The sequence below is a fragment of the Episyrphus balteatus genome, chromosome 3, assembly GCF_945859705.1.
Source record: "Episyrphus balteatus chromosome 3, idEpiBalt1.1, whole genome shotgun sequence".
NCBI classification, from domain to species: Eukaryota; Metazoa; Arthropoda; class Insecta; order Diptera; family Syrphidae; genus Episyrphus; species Episyrphus balteatus.
Window position 1 is genome coordinate 99,858,855 of NC_079136.1, and position 6,823 is coordinate 99,865,677.

Genomic DNA, 6,823 nt, shown 5'->3' on the forward strand with positions numbered 1-6,823 from the left:
TTTTTAATTATATAAAAACGGAAGATTGAAAACTCAAGTGGATTTTCTGTTTTTTTTTTTTTTTTTTCTTATCTGTGTGGTTATGGAAAAAGTGTTTATGTACATAGATGATAATAATGAATTAATTTAAGTTAAAATTTAAGCATCACAATAATGTCAAGGATAAAATTTGTACGAACAAGAATTTCCCTTTTATATAGGAAAATATTATAGTTACCCTTTTGAGTTATACGCATACAGCAGTATTCATTAGATTTTTGTTTATTTAGACACTGTTTAACTTTTTTTCTGGGATTATTTACGGCTAAGACAATTTACTCTGTGTTTAAATTTGACAACAACAACTATTAAATATTAATAAACAATGCTTTTTTAAAACATTTTCCAAATTTAAACAGTATTGTTGTTGTCTAAAGTTAGACAACGTTTATGAAAACGTCTGTTAGTTTTTATATTAATTCGTACATGCGGACTTATGCTTATGTACATGGTTGTTAGTAGAAGTACTAAGTTCAATAAATCCCTTTTTACCAACGCTACAGGATATACGAATAAGTGGTTCAATAAATTCTGTCTGTCTGTAACGAAAGTTACACCCTAAAACCTAAAACGATTTGGTTCAAACTTCATATGTAATAGTATTGGATAATAACCCCAGGGAGTCATTTAATATATTTTAGTATGAAGTTTTGAAATAATTTATTTTTTCAAACATTTTTGGAGATGCATAATGTGTAGTTTACCTATTTATGTTTGCATAGGTACATGAACACAATAATTTATGTACAAACACATACATATGTACATACCTGATACTCACAGCTTTTTCAATTACAAAATCTTCTATTTATCAATTTTTCATTTTATTTTTTCGGAATCCTTATTGATATTGGACTGGAAAATAATTGCAATCAATGAAACTTAAATTGTTGAAATATTCCAAATTGTTTGTTATTTTTATTTCGTTCTGCCTTTTTATTTTTTTTTTAATTTATAGCTTTGAAGTAAAAAATTTTTCAATTGCTCATGTTTTTTTTTAGAATTCAACATGCCTACTAGATCAAGTTTTCAGAGTTATAAATTAACGCTTGTATAGAGGGTGTCCAGTTATGAATGGCTCATAACTACACTTACATACCTATGACTGTTCTAAAAAAATATATAAAAAAATTATATCACAACCACTTAATAAAATATTACCTTATTTCGTTCAGTGTATTTTTTAACTTCATCATCTTAACAATAACCACGAATGGATGAAGTATATCAATTTCATTACCATAAGCAGTTCCTTAGCTGTTGCACATTTTCTTAAAAAAAAACTGAAATTTTGTTTACGAGGCAAAATGTGAAAAAAATATCACTGTGCTTGAAAATGGAACTTTTTTTTCCGACAGACGGCGCATAGAACGGCGCCATGCTGAACACGATGGCGTTCTTAGTTGTTCTAGATTAGGTCAAATAAGAAAGATTTTCGATTTTAAAAATTTGTCCATTAAGTCAGAAATAAACGATACAAAACAAGAGGCAAGAGTACGATAACCAATGCGGTGAAAAATAATAACGTAATTTTGTAAAACAGTAAAATACAAGCATTTTTCACTATCTCCCCCCGTTAAGCTGGTGGTCAAATTATCTAAAATATGTCGAAAAATAAAAAAAATTATTAATAAACAACGGCAACACTTACATTTATAAAGCCTAAACGGGGGGAGAAAGATCCCCCCATCCGATTGTGAAAAATGCTTGTATTTGACTGTTCTACAAAATTCCGTTATTATTTTTCACTGCCTTAGTTATCGTACTCTTGCCTCTTGTTCTTTATCGGTAGAAGCAATTTTCTCACAAATCGGCTGTAAATGTTAAAAAAAATGTATTACAACACAACGGCAACACATTCATTACAAAGATATACATTTTTACAAAGCCAGTAGTTTATGCTGGTAGCAAATAACGTTTGAGCAGAATAAATAGCAATAATAAACAAGAAAAATGACTTTAAACCGGGCAAAATGCTTAAAATTATTGAAAAAACTTCCGAAAAAAATTTTGTTCGAAGTCGTACCGACAAATCGAAAAACTAATGATGCCAATCAATTTTTAATGTCCGAAATAGGGGGAAACAGTCAACAGCGCATATGTCGACTTGCACAGTGTAATTAAACAAACAAATAATTCGATGTTCATGTTTGTATAATGTTTAAACTGCTAAGGTCGTGTGAAGGCGAAAAATGATTTTGAAAAGGGTGTTCGTTGACTGTAAACTAGCTTTTGAATTCAAATCATTTTTATTTAATTCTTTCCCAATTCACCTGGTAATTAATCCTTACCAACAGTTCATTCTTATTTTCCCCGATGTTTCTTAAAATTTCATTTGGAATGTTAATTAAGGTGATTGAAAAAACCATAATAGATCGGGACTCGGGAGTCCATATCAATTTTTGGGTGTGAGTTAATGTTTGAAAATATTGGTATTTTTGGATAAATCCCATCTAGGCATTGTAAGAATTGGCCATCTCGTATGAACAACTGAAAGTGCTTTGAAAAAATACAATTCACACGTCTCCACACCCAACATTTTCAATGTGTTTTAGACAGAGAATAAGAATTTATTTCTCAAGACGAAACCAAAGTTGATTTGTACTTGACGCTTTTGTTTTCAAGAATAAAAATACCTCAACCTGATTTGAAAGAAAACTCTCCATGTCAATTTAATTGTGGTATTTCCCTTATATTTAGAGAAACTAAGAAAAAAAAACGAATAAATTGATTGGTTAAAGCTTAAACCAAATGTCAACCAATTCAATGTACTGATTTTTTTATTAAGGTGAAAAAAACAGATTTTATCGACAAGAAGTCTATAAACAATACGGGATTTTTATACTTCCGTCTGCAATGTAATGTAGGTATGTGCTACTAAACTTCTATAGCCTTTCAATGATATAGAGGTCGCCCCCGTAGGTAGCCCCCCCAATTTGTTTAATTAATGCAGTACTCACATTTTGTAACAGAATTGTTGCACTCCTCCCTCTATGTATTACCTTGTGCATGTGAAGTTGTGTGTGATGGTTTGTCGTAGTAATTTCACTGATTGCTTAGTTGAGACAAGGCCGGGACTGGATGGCTATCTAAGGTTTTTGGCTGGCTACACACGACCGACCGACAGTTCTGATGAAAATGGGGGTAAGGCTGTTGCCACATTAATCATATGCAACAGCGATTAAATGCAAATTAAAATTCCATCCTCGCGCAGCTCGTTGTCGACGTCAACGTTGTCGTCGTTGACATTGTTCGTTGTTATTGTTGAGTTCCGCGAGTCCTTTTTACACAAAAAGAGGGCGTAGTGATGTGGAGGTGAAGAGAGGTTGGAGAATGCCACACTTCAAAGCTCCAATGTTATAGAAAGGGTATTTGTTGGTTGGATGGTTTTGTGTTGTATGGGATAGGATGGAAAAATCTAATGTCCCTCGTCTTGTTGCACCTCTCTGGCCTGATGATGTTGATGATGGTTTTGATATTTCTCCCTTCAGCTATTGCACCTAAAGTTCAAATATCAAATCCTTGGCATAACAGGACAAATGAGTGCTCACTGTTAACATATAGTGCACATAGTTTTTTTGTATCTAGATTTGAATCCGTTCTCTCTCGCTCGCTGTGTGTTCTCAGCTCAGGACTCACGAGTTTTTTTTTTTTTTTGTATTCTCTCCTTTGGTCGTTGTTGTTTTATTTTTTATTTATTTATTTTTTTTTTTTGTAGGTTTGTTCCTATTCTGTGTTTCCTGCTGTTTGCTGTGCTGGAATCCTGTTCTTTTTATTTCGACTTTTATTTATTGGTGCAATGTGGGACAAGGCGAGTTAAGAATTCAGACTTTTCTTCCAAAGTAGGTTCTATGCTCCATTAAGTATGCAACACAAGCATCAACATATACGCAACATGACATGACGTATTGGTTTTTCCGGTACCGCTTTACCGTTTCTTTTGACAGGCTGGCTGGCGTAAGGAGGACAAAAAGAGGGTTGTTTGAAAACGAACGACCGAACAAACGAAAGAACGACGCGACGCAACAGAAGGGTGAGTCAGTGGGCTTGAACCGGTGCAGGTGTGTTGGATATTGTGGGTGATCTGAACACTTTAACCGACGGGATTTCCATTTTCTTTTACCGGAAAGTAATTTAAATCTCCGAGTGGTATGTCATCCGGTTTGGTTTCAATTTTGTTACTTTTACCCTTTTTTTATTTTTTTCTCTCTCAAATGGGAATTTCGATTTTAATTTATTCCGGTTTGGGTGGGGTAATGGGGGTTTGTTGAAGAAAGCAAACGAAAAAAGGGTTAAGGCAGGGTAAAAGTGAAAATATAGAACACGCGAGGTTACACGCCCGCCGTGCAACTCGGGTCTAGAGTGTAATTATGAGTTATGACCCCTCCCAATGAAACGAATAAACGTAACGCACACACAATGTAACAACAAGTTCGCGTATCGATTTACAACTTCTTCATATATAAGTCAACCAACCTTATATTTTGCGTGTGAACACCGTTTTTGTTTCCTTTTTTTTGAAGTTTTAGCTATAGATTAAATGACGAATTCGTTCTGTTTCTATGTACTGGTAGAAAAAATAATAGAAAATGCGTTTTTCAGTCTATTTTTATGACACTTTTCATATTTTCGTTTTTTCGTTCTATTCTTATTTTGTTTTTTTTTTTTTTTTTTTTCTAAAAATGTTTAAGCCTTAAGCTAAGGGTTAACATACTTCGCTATAAACATTTTTTTTTTATAGATATATTTTTTTTTATATATATTTACACACGCAACGAAACCGTTTCCGTTTGCTTCGATAACCGAACGTCAACTGAGGTTTGACGTTTAACCATTTGCGGTACTTGAGTTTCTCCAAAATGCTCCACCAATTCCATTGATTGGAGAAGAAAAACACTCTGTAGGTATTTGAGAGAGTTTATTGTTTCGTCGAAAAGAGCAACAAAATGTATTTTTTTCATGCGCACTACACGTTATATGTTATCTATTTCGGGTTGTTGTCATTGATTAAAAAAAGCTTCGTTATGAGACCAACAATCAGTGATATGGATTGTGAATCTAATATTTGGTTTTTATCAAAACTAAGCTTTCATAGAGTGCTTAACAGTAAAATAGACTAGAATAACAACACACTAAACAGTATTCCCAACTATAAGTAAGATATAACATAAAGGTCACCCATGAATATAATTTTGATTTAATTTCGGCTATTCTACTGAGTGCTTAGCAAAGAAGGTGTTTCATTACTTCACAAAATATGTACTTTGAATAGAATTTTGGCTTCATGAATAGAATGGAGTATGAGTTTTGGCGTCATACTTACATCAAATGCTAGAGCTATCGACGTACTGCTCAAATAATGTGTCTATTTAAAACACTGTCGAAGAAAGTGAATATAATTTGTTGGGTGACAAGTTTGAAGCTATTATTGAATCCATAGTTCCACTATTCAAAACTTCAGAGAAAAATGTTAAAATTATATACAAAAATAAAATGTATGGCGTATACGTAACTTTTTTTTCTCGGAAAAATCAAGTGTATATTTTTTAATATTGGTTCACATTATGTACTATTAAAAGTGTAATTAGTATCTATATTATTTGTTTTATTAATGTTTTAAAAAATGAATCCTTTATCATTGATAAATAGTTACACTTTTATGTTTCACACAACACAGGTTTCGAATTCGAAATTTTCTTACGAGAGAATCACAGACTGCTCACATATTTCATATAAATGCTAACATTGCAGATTTTAATTCTCTTGCCTTTATTTTTAAAATATTCAAACTTAAATTTTAATATACAGGGTGTCCCGCACTTCAACTGAAACCAAATAATTCATTTGTTTTTACCCAAACATAGACTTTAAAATACGCTCTTCTACCTTTCTTCACATTCTTTGGGTTTTGCCAACAGTTAGTTTATGCATTCTCTTTTGCAATATCTAAGAATGTTTTCATAAATTCAAGTTCTTGTATTCTCCTAATCGCACGGTGGTTCTCCTAATCGCACGGTGCTTTTCCAAATATAGTTAAGGTTTTCAGCAAAAAAATGTTACGCATACGCCATAGTGACCATATAATAGATGGTTTTGAATAAGCCTGTTCATTTGAGCTAGAAACATGAGTTGTGAAATTATTCTATTCTTTATGTATATTTAGTGATATGCTGCTAATAAAACATAGTTCAGTCAATAGAAGTCAAATATTAAGGTTCTGACAAAAGTTTATTATATAGGTATTATTATATATTTCAATTGAGGACCTTGCATCAAAAGGGGTCAGGTACATACTTTTAATTTAGGCAGATCCAAACTTTTAAAAATAGTAGTAGTTACTAATATCTGTTATCTAACCTAAAACTTGATTTAACCCTTTGCTTCCTTGTAGTTTCACCATGAAACCACCAATTAATTATTTTTGATTGCAATAACCAAAATTTGAAAATTATTGCATGAGATATTGCATTATGAGTAGTACAACCAACAAAAAATTTAATATCTGTATAAAAGTTAATATTTAGTTAAAAAAAAAATCCAGGATTTGTGAAGGTTTTCTCAATTTTTCAAGTAGCCTTAAGCTTAGAGCCATAAAATTAAATAACGGTAACACTGCAAGAGAATGATTATAATGGTTCTTCAATCTATGGAATATGTAAACATGTTTTTCATCAGAAAATTTGCTTTTCCAATCTAAATACTAGTTTAATAAGACTTTTTGGTAAAACACGGTTTGTACGCGCATTTTTATCTTTTAGTTTTTTTAACTAAAAAATGGACTTCA

At 32.0% G+C, this 6,823-nt stretch overlaps 1 protein-coding gene across 4 annotated transcripts in view; it reads right to left on the reverse strand.

Annotated features, from left to right (window-relative positions):
• Nucleotides 1-4,856, reverse strand: part of LOC129917217 (uncharacterized) — a 97,276-nt gene extending 92,420 nt beyond the window's left edge. For 2 of the 4 annotated variants that reach the window (XM_055997618.1, XM_055997615.1), the window contains exon 1: nt 3,000-4,856. The gene's annotated coding sequence lies outside the window, so the exon portion shown is untranslated. Of the gene's footprint in view, nt 1-809; nt 1,219-2,999 lie in introns of those variants that run through there. The other 2 variants (XM_055997617.1, XM_055997616.1) reach the window with 2 other exon arrangements.
• Nucleotides 4,857-6,823: the final 1,967 nt, after the last annotated feature.